We start from the raw sequence: 13,339 nt of genomic DNA on the forward strand, positions 1-13,339 counted from the left end.
GAACTCAAGCACCAATCTGTTAACCTCTGACTGTGGATCATGATGAGTGCATTTCGGGGCTTGGCGGCTTGTCACTTGCCCGACCCCCCTTTTCCCCAACTCTTAAGGTTGGGCTGGGCTGGTGTCCAAAAGTCTGGCACCATTCCAGCCATTTTTCCTTTCTCTGTTTTCAGTTTCCTTGGCATCCACGACAGTTTTTCCCCCCAAAAGGGCCAGATTGTCGGGAGTTCTTTGCCGTCCGGGGGTTTTTTTTTTTTTTTTTTTTTTTTTTTTCATATTAACCCTGTGGTTGACCTCTTTTATCTCGTCATTATAGACCAGGCGTCTTTGTGAGTTTTGGACCATGGGCGAGTTTTGGGGATGGTTTGTGAGGCTGCCTGGTTTATGGCCTGGATTAGCCTTGCCTCTAGCACATCCACTTTTCATTATTGTTTTTGGGGTTTTTTTTTCTTTCAGACATTGAGCCAAGCCTTCCTGGAAGGAAACCAGTTGGCCTTGTCTGTTTTCCATTTAGGAATGTGATTGGGCTTTGGGGGGGGGCCTGCATCCATTAGTGTGGTGACTATACCGTAGTGATCACTAGTAACCGTATCATCGACACACCACCGAATTCTCTCCACCATTTTTGCAGTGGCAAAGGTGAGGTCTAGGACCCCTCCCCTCACGTGGGGTTTTGGGTTTTTTGGTGTTGAGAAGAGCGATCTCAGGGAACGTCTAAAGGGGACTTCTGCTATATGAATGCCTGCCGCTTTTGGGCCCTTTTTTGGGGGGATTCAGCATGGATATGTGTGCATTGAAGTCTCCCCCTTTGATTACTGCAGGTCCCCCAAATGCAGTACAAGTGTAACAAAGAAATTCCAAAAAAAAAATTTTAAATTTGGGTGACAGGTTAATTGGCCAAAGAGCTTTTTTAAATTTTTGTACATTACAACCCGTTACACCTATTCAATTTTTTAAAAAGTTACCACTTTTTTGTGTGTGTGTTTGTATGACTTATTATTTTTTTTTTTTCTTTAATAAAACAGTCCACAGTAAACAATCAAACTGCTTCAAATGCGGGTGTGGTATCTTTAAATGAATTGGAAAATATACCAAAGCCTCTCTGGCAGGTCTTGTGCTGCAGTAGCACAGACCTGGTTGAAAGCTAAGCCCCACAATTTTTGTTATAAACATTATTTTTTTTTTTAAAAGGGCCACCAGGCAGTTGAATCTCAAAAGCAAAAGATTCAACGTCATCTCCACAGGCGGGGATTGGCTATTAAGGAGCACGGGAAATTTTTTTTTTTTACCAGGGTCAACAGGCCTCTAGCACCCTCCAGGTTTGGAGTGGGGAAAGATATCCTGAGAAGCCACGGGGGCCCCTAGTTAGTGTCTCCTGGAGCATGACGACGTCAATGCTCCTTGCTCGCACTATTGACTGGAGAAAGGAGTTCTTGCTTTTATAGTTTTTGATTTCCACTGGAGAATGCTTAGATTGTATGCCATGATGGGGTTTTTTTAGTGTCACTTGCTTCAGCTTCAGATGCCCCGGTGCTGGTGGTATCTGATAAATATAGATCCTGTTGATTGAGGATTGTACAGCTTCCTCTAAATGAGAACTCCGGTTAAGGGTCTACCAAAAAGGGGTAAGCCTGGGTTGGAAGTGCCACCTCGATTCAGGGGATCAGACTTTGGCTGTACAGACCGGCCTGCAGTGGGGGCTTCTGCTGCACAGTTTCAGCCCCCTTTCCCCCCAGATTTGCTGGGGTTTCAAAGAATTTGGTGCTTCCGACATCTATTTATGATGTGCTCACGCCCTTGCCCCGACAAAGAAAATTATAAGGATCAGGTTTCTGTGTCTCGAGATGGTAACAGATTCTCGCCCTTCGATTTTTGGGTCTCAGTGCAAAGACGGTGAAGGGTTAAAATTTTTCCAAAGGGACCAAGTGCTTGACGACCCCTTTTTAAAATGGAAAAAGAGAGAATAGTAAAAGAAAATTAAACGAAAAAAATTTTTATGGGATAATTACGACAAACAAGGGTAGCATGTAATATTCAGGGTGGAGCATAACAAAATTGCTGTCTAACCTAAACTTTTTTTTAACATGTAATTGATATCAGGGAAAATTTACTTAATCACTGTTTGAGAATTGGGGTTTTTGGGGTTTCGTTTAAAGATATGCAAAGGTCGTGCCCCCCAAATGGGTTTAAATTTTAGGTATCTGGTAACCCGGAGATGTTATTTGCAGAATGGTGCGCCATTCTCGCCCTTTTGGTCAGGTTCAGAAGGTCGATATTTGCTTGAAAACAGAGTATCCCGCTGTGTGCTAATTCCCAAAAAAAACACAACACAATAGAAAGGCGTGAAGCAAAAAAATTTTCCCGACAGCCTCAGATACCAGGTGACTGATGACCCCATGGTCAAGGGGGTGTTTGAAATGAAGTCATTCCTTTTAATGAGTGAAATTGAGTGTAATTATGGTATTTTTTTTCTGTTAGTGGTAAACTCATAAATTCCCCCCGGTTGGTTTTTTTTTTTCCCCCGGGGGTAAAAAAAGGTATTTAAAATAATTTCTTTTCAAAAGAAAGGGAAAAAAACATTTTATTTTTTTCGGGCTTTTTTTTTTTGGGGCAACATCAAAGGGGATTGTATTATGGGTTTGGTGTTTTCGGCTTCCTTCCATCCCCCCATGTTCAATCAGGTACCAAAGTTAACATGTGATCCCCGGGAAACCAGAAAAACCAAAACCTTACTGACAATTACTCTACTAGTCTGCCTTTAAGATTTCCTAAGGAAAAAAAGGTATTAGACATGATAATTGTAAAATTAAGGGAACAATTTTCTTGTGATACAGGCCAGGAGAGAGAATTAAAAACTTATTATAATTTTAAGGTGATTATCTAGACTGCGTATAAGTAATTTTTAAAGGGATACCCGACATTAAAATAAATGGCAAAAGGATGGTTGTAAAATCAGAGAAATATTACGACAACCCTCCCAGTCATTCTAATTCATCAATAAAAAAAAAAAAGGTGTCGTTCTTTCCTTTTTCCCGTCGAGCTGATTTTAAGAGTTGTTAATTTCACTTTCCCTGGTTTTCTTTTGTTTTGGGATTGCTTTAAGGATTAACACCTGCGGGGGCTTCCTTTTGGGGTAAAATCGATTTTTAAAGGTTGATCAAAGGGGTGAGAATCGCGCACCATTTTTCCAAAAGGCATCTCATGGGGTTGATATCTGATGCCACATTCGGTGCCTATGCCTAAAGAATGGGGGATAGAACCGACTAGTCATGGTTGATGTGATTATTTGAATTCCGTCTTTTTAAAAAAAAAAAAAAAAAAAAAAAATTATATATATATATATAAAAATTATATATTTTTTTTTTTTTTTGTTTTTTTTTTTTTTTTTTTATTATTTAAAACTATTTTTTTTTTTTCATATATATATAAATAAAAAAATTTTCAAAAAAAAACACACACACACACACACACATATATATAAAAATAAAAATATATATATATATATTATATATATATATATATATATATATATATATAAAAGAGAAAAAGAAGCCACACATATATGTATAACCATGTATTGGGGTGTGTGAATATATACATCTATACATACTGTATATGTGTATATATTATGTATATGATACAGTTTTATTAAAGCATGATAAAAAAAGAAAGATTGTTTATGCTGCACATTGAAATCGACTTTATATTAGCCAATTCCGTACCGCTTTGTAAGTTGTCTATGATTCGATAAGTATAAGATACAAAAGTGAAATATCTCTTACCTCCTAAATGACATGATCAGTAGCTTGTAAAAAAGGGAAGAAAAATGTATAAAGATGTAAGATATAAGCTCACAGAATATACTTTTTTAATATACATTCTACACATAACAGCTGGTACCGGGGAACTTGTAGTCATCACAGCAGGGAGCACGAGCGAATGCATAGGGAAAACCAAATCCATACTAATAGACACCAAATAACTCTTTTTTAAAAACCAAAAAAACATACAACCAAAACCCCCACCTTACATTATAAATTGGGGGATAAAATGAAACAACACACTTAACTTATTATTCAAAATTAAATTTAAAATTTTATTGTTTATTATTATACTTTTTTTATTAAATATATATTATATATAATATTATTTAAAAATAATAATAATAATATATAATTTTTTTATATATAATACACACACATCCCATACTACACAACACTTATATATAAATGTATATATGCCACCACCACACACACACACACACACACACACCCCCACACACACACACACACAGACACACACACACACACACACACAACAAAAAAACAAAAAAACAAATATATAAAATATAAAAATTTTTTTAAAATTTTTAAAACTTCCTATTTTGACCTTAGGGTCCTTAGACACATTTGATCCTTTTCGTTCTAGATTTTGCACATTACTTTCTTTCCATTGTGTTGTTTTTGCTGTAGGAATTTAGCAAACCCGTTTCCAAGCAAAAAAGGGGCCTTTTGATGGTGCCTAAAGGGCGAGAAAGCCAAATCCCCGAATCCTTACTAATAATGATTAATTAAAACTTCATAGTAACAGTCTTATGATAAAAACGATAGTTGTAAAAACGGTTTGTTTTAATTTATCATGTAATATTACATACCCCACCTTTTGCACAGAAAATAAAGATAAAAATTTTTTCTTTCTTCCTGATTTTAGAATCATCAGTCACCTGATCATGTTATGTCAAAGGGTTGACCCTTCACCGCCTTTCCATTGGGTTTGTCGAGAAAAAACCCGACCTAAGAAGGTTTTTAAAGGGGGAGAATTGCGCCCCATTCGTCAGATAGAAAACCCCCGAAAAACAAAAACCACTTTTTAAAAACAAACCAAAAACCAAAAATCATAACCGGGCCAAAAACCCAAGTTTTCGATCCCTTTTCCGAACCAAAACACCAAAAATAACTAAAGTTCAAAAAATTAAAAAGGGAATTTCATATCAAATTTTCCCCCCTTGCTTGGGAAAAAAAGTTTTAAAAAGTCCATGTCAAAGATTTCAATTTCGGGAACGGAGTCCCCAACCCTTTTGGAGTCGAAATCACCTGTTATCTGTGCCTGTCGAGCCAATTTTCCCCTTCACTATTTTTCCATTGTGTTTCTTGTTTACTTTAGGGATTAATCCCAAAAGGGATAATCCGTTTCCGAGAAAAAATCGACTCTATGAGCCTGAGCTAAGGACGAGAATGGCTTACCATTTTGGAGAAATATCTCCTGGTACCTGATGCCTATAATTATCAAAATTAAGGGCACGAACGTTTGCATATCATTAAGGGAAAACCAAAGCACCAAACCCATACAGATAATCGCTATACTAAAACTTCATAATTTTTAATCTGTTAAAAAAAGGGGTTTGGAAAATTTTCCATTTTTTAAAAAACCCCTTAAAAGGAAAATCTTTCGTGGTAATTTTAAAATTTCAGGGAAATTTTTGTTTTCCGTCAAAATGGTTTTTTGGGAAACAAACCAATTTTGGTTTTCCCGCTTTTTTGGGTTAAAATTTTAGGGATCAAGGGTATAAGGGGAAAATTTTTTGGTTAAAAGGGGGGTTTTTTTTCGGTTTTATGTTTTTGGGGCCGAAAAGGCCCTTTGGGCCCCGGAAACGGGAAGGAAAAATTTTTTGAGGGACCCGGAAAAAAAACTTTTGTCTCTGATTCTCGTCCTTGGTTCGATTTTGGCTCTCAATGGAAAAACTGTGAAGGGTTAATTTTGGGCTAAGGTCCCAAAGTGATTAAAAAATACAAGATCATGAGATGGAAAAAAAGAGAAAAAATAAAAAAAAGAATTCTTCTGATGGTGATAATTACGACAAACAAGGGTAGATGTAATATTACATGATGGACATAAAAAACTGCTGTCAAACCTAAACCCATTTTTTAACCTGTAATTGATATCAGGGAATATTTACTATAGTCACTGTTTGCAGAATTAGAGTTTTGGCTTTCGATAATGATATGCAAAGGTCGTCCCCCCCAAAGGGGGTAATTATGGGTTATCTGGTACCAGGAGATGTTATCTGCAGAATGGTGGCCATTCTCCCCTTAGGTCGGGTTTTAGAAGGTCGATATTTGCCCCAAAACAGAGATCCCGCTGTGTGCAAATTTCCCAAAACAAACCAACACAATAGAAAGGCGTAAAGCAAAAAAATTTACCCGACAGCCTCAGAATACCAGGTGACTGATGACCCCTTTTTGGTCAAGGGGAAATTCTTTTTAAAATTTTAAGGGTCATTTTTAAATGCGTAAATTGAGGGGTAAATTAGGGTAAAATTCCGTCAGGTTGGAAAAATCAAAAATTTGCCCCAGTCATTCTAATTCATCAATAAAGAAAAAAAAGGGGTCGTTCTTTGGCCTCCCCTTTGAGCTGATCTAAAATTGTTAATTTCACTTTCTTTGATTTTTTATTGTGTTGTGATTGCTTTAAGGATTAACACCCTGCGGGGGCTTCCGTTTAAATAAAATCGACCTTTTAAGGTTGATCTAAGGGTGAGAATCGCGCACCATTCTTCCCAAAAAACATCTCATGGGGTTGATATCTGATGCCACATTCGGTGCCTATGCCTTAAGAATACTGGATAGGAACCGAATAGTCATGGTTGATGTGATTATTTAAAATTTCCCTCGTATTAAATATATATATATATATATATATATATATAAAAATATATATATATATATTTGTTTTTTTTTGTTTTTTTTTTACTATATATAAAAAAAAATAACCCCAAATATATTAAAAAAAAAACCATTAAAATTTTTTAATATATAATTATAATAATTTATATTTATATATGGAAAAAAAGTATATGATAAAAATTTTTTTAAAAATATACCAAAAAAAGTAATTGTTTATGTTTTAATGAAACATTTTATTAAAAACCAATTGTACCCGAAAAATTTTTTTCCCCAAAAGAAAATTCGAAATTTTTTAAGTTTTTAAGATACAAAAGTGAAATATCTCTTACCTCCTCAGTGACATGATCAGTAGCTTGTCAAAAAGAAGAAAAATGTATAAAGATGTAAGATATAAGCTCACAGAATATACATTTTGAATATACATTCTACACATAACAGCTAGTACCTGGTACTTGTAGTCATCACAGCAGGGAGCACGAGCGAATGCATACGGAAACCAAATCCATACTAATAGACACCAAACTAGAGCTGCGTGTTCATAGAAAGGACCAAAGGACGAAATCACGTACAGATGGCCAGATACCATCCTACCTGGCACATCTGAGTAACCGACTCTGGAAGTTGATAACACAGAGGAGAATTACGAGATTCGACACTTAACGGTTATGTATTGCGACGGGTTACATTTATGTAGTAGTGTTTGATGTATTTATGACTAGCTGTTTCTTCATGTAATATATATATATATATTTTATATATATATATATATATATATATATAATATATATATATATATATATAATATATATACAGATAATACACACACATACACATACATACACACACACACCCTTATATATAAATGTATATATGCACCACACACACACACACACACACACACACACACACACACATATATATATATATATGTATATATACATATGTACAAATATATATATATTATATATATATATATTTTATATATATATATATTTTATATATATATAATACACGTGTGTATATATATATATACTATTTTGATACTATTTTGACCTGAGGGTAATCAGACACATTTGATCCTGTCGTTCTAGATTTCGCACATCATTTTCTTTCCGTTGTGTTGTTTTAGCTGTAGGAATTAGCACAAAGCGGGATACTCCGTTTCCAAGCAAAAAAGGGCCTTATGATGGTGCCCTAAGGACGAGAAAACCAAATCCCTGAATCCTTACTAATAATGATTATATTAAAGCTTCATAGTATCAGTCTTGTGATAAAAACAATAGTTGTAAAAGCGGTTGTTATAATTCATCATGTAGTATTACATGCTACCCTTGCACAGAAAATAAAGATAAAATCTGTTCTCCCTTCCTGATTTTACATGTATTACATAATAGATCATAATAAACTGCTGTCTAGCCTATAACCATTTTTTAACCTGTAATTGATATCATGAATATTTACTATAGTCACTGTTTGCAGAATTAGAGCTTTGGCTTTCGATAATGATATGCATACGGTCGTGCCCCCAACTGGGATAAATTTTAGGTATCTGGTACCAGGAGATGTTATCTACAGAATGGTGCGCCATTCTCGCCCTTTGGTCGGGTTCAGAATGTTGATATTTGCCCGAAAACAGAGTATCCCGCTGTGTGCTAATCTCTAAAGCAAACACAACACAATAGAAAAGCGTGACACGTAAAATCTACCACAACAGCCTCAGATACCAGGTGACTGCTTTGAAATGAAGTCATTCCTTTATAATGCAGTGAACTTGAGTGTAATTATGGTCAGTGGTATACTCATAAATTGCCCCCGGCTGTGCTGCTTTCAGGATAAGGTATTAGGATATGCTATCTAAAGGAAGATACATGATTTTCGCCTTTGGGACAACATCAAATGTGATTGTATCATGGATTTGGTGTTTTCGGCATCCGTTCCATGCCTCGACTGTGGCCATCAGGTACCACGAGTTACACGATCGTGTGTATACCGGAAGCCAGCAACACCAATACCTTACTGACAATTACTCTACTAGTCTGCCTTTAAGTTTTTCCTAAGAAACAACGGTATTATGACATGATAATTGTAAAATTAGGCAGCAATTTTCTTGTGATACAGGCCAGGAGAGAGAATTCAATTCTTATTATAATTTTAAGGTCGATTATCTAGACTGCGTATAAGTATTTTAAATTGATAGCCGACATTATAATATAATGCCAAAGTGATGGTTGTAAAATCAGAGAAATATTACGACACAGCATGCCAGTCATTCTAATTCATCAATAAAGAAAAAAGGTGTTCTTGTGACCTCTTTCCGTCGAGCTAATCTAAGAGTTGTTAATATGACGCTTCATCGCATTTCTATTGTGTTGTGATTGCTTTAAGGATTAACACACTGCGGGGAGCTTCCGTTTGAGGTAAAATCGACCTTATAAGGTTGATCTAAGGATGAGAATCGCGCACCATTCTCCAGACGGCATCTCATGGGGTTGATATTTGATGCCACATTCGGTGCCTATGCCTGTAAGAATACTGTATATGCAACCGACTAGTCATGGTTGATGTGATTATCATATTCCGTCGTAAAAAAAAAAATATATATATATACATATATGTATATATATACATATATAAAAATAATATATATATATATATATATATATATATATATATATATATTCATATATATACAAATACACACACACACATATATAAATACATACATACATATATATATATATATATATATATATATATATATATATATATATATATATATATAAAGAGAAAAAAAAAGACACACATATATATATAACCATATATGTGTGTGTGTGTGAATATATACATCTATACATACTGTATATGTGTATATATGTATGTATATGATACAGTTTTATTAAAGCATGATACCAAAACAAGAAAGATTGTTTATGCTGCACACTGAAATCGACTTTATATTGCGCCAATTCTGTACCGCTTTGTAAGCTGTCTATGATTCGATAAGTATAAGATACAAAAGTGAAATATCTCTTACCTCCTCAGTGACATGATCAGTAGCTTGTCAAAAAGAAAAAAAATGTATAAAGATGTAAGATATAAGCTCACAGAATATACATTTCGAATATACATTCTACACATAACAGCTGGTACCTGATACTTGTAGCCATCACAGCAGGGAGCACGAGCGAATGCGTACGGTTCAGTTCAGTTCAGTTAGATTTGCGAAGTCATGCTTCGCCCGGGCCTTTTCTCTGGGGTGGCCCGGCCTGTGTTAACTATTTCTAGTTAACTCAAATGTTTTCTTTGAACTGCATGCTTACCGCGGTGGCTGGATTGCAAGCAAGCGATCCAGCTGCCATGGTGAAAGCATGTTGCACACCCTTTTTACCAGCCCGGCGGCTGTGGTGGGTGGTCCCTGTCTCAGAAATTGTGTGTGTACACAATTCTGCAAGTAATGTAACAGGGTGGCGTTAGGCTCGCCGCAGTGTTTACATGCCCCCCCAGACTCACTGTCAATAATTTGCCAAGCGCATTGGTAACCTAGTCTTAGTCTGAATAGTATGACTTCGGTACCTCTTATTGTGTTTGGAGGAAGGGCCAGTGGCTCATAGCCTGAAGCATCTGAGTACCACTTGGCAGCGAGCGATTTTGTGATGTTTTCTCTATGTGCTCCCCAGAGGACCGCACACGCTGCAGTTTTGGTACCTTGGCTTAGTCCCCTTCGGCTGGGTTTAACAATCATGGAGGAAGGGGGCATACCCCTGCCCTTTTCGGCTAGTTTATCAGCAAGCTCGTTCCCTTGTATGCCTATGTGGCTTGGGACCCAGTTTATGATGATTCTTCTACCTTGACTAAGGATTCTTTGGGCTATGTATAATACTGTTGTCAAGAGGTAGATGTTATCTGGGGGCATGCTATGCTGTAAACTGTCAATAGTTGCTCTTGAATCTGTGTGAATGACAACGTGTCCTCCCCTCAGGGACGCGTGTGTCAATGCTTCCATGATCGCAACCGTTTCAGCCTGAAGCGTTGAGGCATTGTCAGTGACCCTAATGGATGCTGTGGTATCCTTTGTTGCAAAGCCGGCGCCTGCAGTATGGTTTATTGGATCCACGGATCCGTCCGTGTAGTAAGTTATACTACCCGGCGGAGTTATTTGTTCAATGACCCTTTGTGCTTGTGCCTTTAGGCTAGGCATGGAATATTGATCTTTTCTCATTGTGAGATTTAAAATTGAGAATTCGATCATTTCGTTTGCCCACGGCGGGGGTTCTTTGTAGTCAGGGTGGGGGGAGTCCATACCCTTGGCAAGCAATAAATCTTTTAGTTGAAAGCGTATCAAAACTCTGGCTGTATGTGTGAGCCAGGAATTGTCTGCAAACAACTGATTATCTTGTTGTAGGCGTCTGAGGACTCTTTGTCTTAAATAGGATTTTGTGGGTGCCTGCAGGACCTTGGGAAAAGGGAAATGTGCTGCCATTAGATCAATTCTAGTGTCCACGGACGGTAAATCAGTTTCCATGAGGAGGTTGATGACCTTTGTCCACTTAGGTGCACCTAGAATGATCCTGGCTGCTTCGTTTTGTATTGTTTCCAGTTTTTCTTTTAATGTTGTGCTGGAAGCAATGAGGGCGACAGATGCATAGTCAATAATAGGACGGACAGCATGTACATAGAATGATCTTAGTACTTTGTGTCCTGCTCCTATGTGTCTCCCTGTCATGACTTTCATGACTGACAGTCTTTCCTTGGTTCTGTCAAACAGGTATTGGATCTCCTTTTTGAAAGTGAGTGTGTGTCCTATCCATACACCAAGGTATAGATAGTCCTTCACCCATTCCAGATCCATACCCTGTATGGTGAGTTTTTTGTTTCTGACATTGGTTCTCAGTGCCATTGCTTTGGATTTTGCTGCTGATATTTTTAGACCCGTCCTACAACACTCTTCAGACACCAGGTTCAGACAACGCTGAGCCCTAGTTAGGCAGTGGTTGCCAGAGGCTATGATTGCCAAGTCATCTGCATAAGAGATGATCTTGCATCCCTCTGGCAGGTGAATGTCGAGTATGTTGGACATGAGGGTATTAAACAGGGCTGGACTAAGAACCCCTCCCTGAGGAGTTCCATTTTCAAGTGGCATGTGCTGTGAGAGGTGGCCTTGAAATCTGACATTTGCTGATCTATTTTTAAAATAGTCAGCTATCCAGGCCAAGAGTCTGCCTTTGACTCCTTTGTGGATTAGGGTCTCTTGAATGGCAAGTGGACTTGCCAATTCAAAAGCCTTCTCCAGGTCAAGGAAGACAACCACGGCGGGCGAGCAGTGCTCTTACCCCTTGTGAACCCGTGCAGGTGTTCATGGGGGGGACCCGTTTTCCATCGGAGCCTGTTGAGTACCATCTTCTCAGCTGTTTTGCCCAGGCAGCTGAGAAGAGAGATGGGGCGGTACTTGCCAGGCTCCTTTGGCTTTGGGATGGGAACTATTGTGGCTTGTTTCCAGCTCTGGGGCACCGTGGCTGTTTGCCAGGATTTGTTGATAACCTGCAAGAATGCAAGTTCTCCTGCAAGGCCTAGATGCGAAATGATGGGGTGAGAGATCCCATCAGATCCCGGTGCTGACCCAGAACTGGATTTGTATGATTTTCTTAGTTCCCTAAGAGAGAACAAGGCATCTGCTTCATCAGCTTCGAGTGCCTTGTCTCTTATGAGAGCAAGTCTTTCTGGATTTAAGTTTTGTTGTTTTTCTCTCATCATTGGAAAGGGAGATTGTTGGTGCTGGTTCTGGCAGAGAACTCAAGCACCAATCTGTTAGCCTCTGATTGTGGGTCATGATGAGTGCATTTCGGGGCTTGGCGGCTTGTCGCTTGCCTGACCCGTTTCCACAGCTCTGTAAGGCTGGTCTGGTACCCAAAAGACTGGCACCATTCCAGCCATTTTTCCTGCCTTACTCTGTTGGCAGTTTCCTTGGCATCCACAACAGCTTCCCTCAGCAGGGCCAGGTTGTCGGGAGATCTTTGCCGTCGGAAGTTTTTTCTACACATATTAACCCTGTGGTTGACCTCTTTGATCTCGTCATTATAGTACCAGGCGTCTTTGTGAGTTCTGGACCATGGACGAGTTTTGGGAATGGTTTGTGAGGCTGCCTGGTTTATGGCCTGGATTAGCCTTGCCTCTAGCACATCCACATCTTCATTATCGTTATTGGGTACATTGTCTTTCAGACATCGAGCCAAGCCTTCCTGGAAGGCAAACCAGTTGGCCTTGTCAGTTTTCCATTTAGGAATGTGATGTGGTCTTTGGGGTGGGCCTGCAAACCATTAGTGTGGTGACTATGCCGTAGTGATCACTAGTAACTGTATCATCAACACACCATCGAATTCTCTCCACCATTGTTGCAGTGGCAAAGGTGAGGTCTAGGACCCCTCCCTTCACATGCGTTGGTTCTTTGGTGTTGAGAAGAGCGATCTCAGGGAATGTCTCAAGCACTGCTGCTATGTGAATGGCTGCCGCGCACGGCCCCTTTTTCGGGGATTCAACATGGCCATGTGTGCATTGAAGTCTCCCCCTATGATCACTCGGTCTTGTGCTGCAGTAGCACAGACCTGGTTTAGATCTAAGCTCTCACACAGTGGTTTGCTATAAATATTGTATATTTTTAT

This window comes from Penaeus vannamei, chromosome 8 (assembly GCF_042767895.1).
Source record: "Penaeus vannamei isolate JL-2024 chromosome 8, ASM4276789v1, whole genome shotgun sequence".
NCBI lineage: Eukaryota > Metazoa > Arthropoda > Malacostraca > Decapoda > Penaeidae > Penaeus > Penaeus vannamei.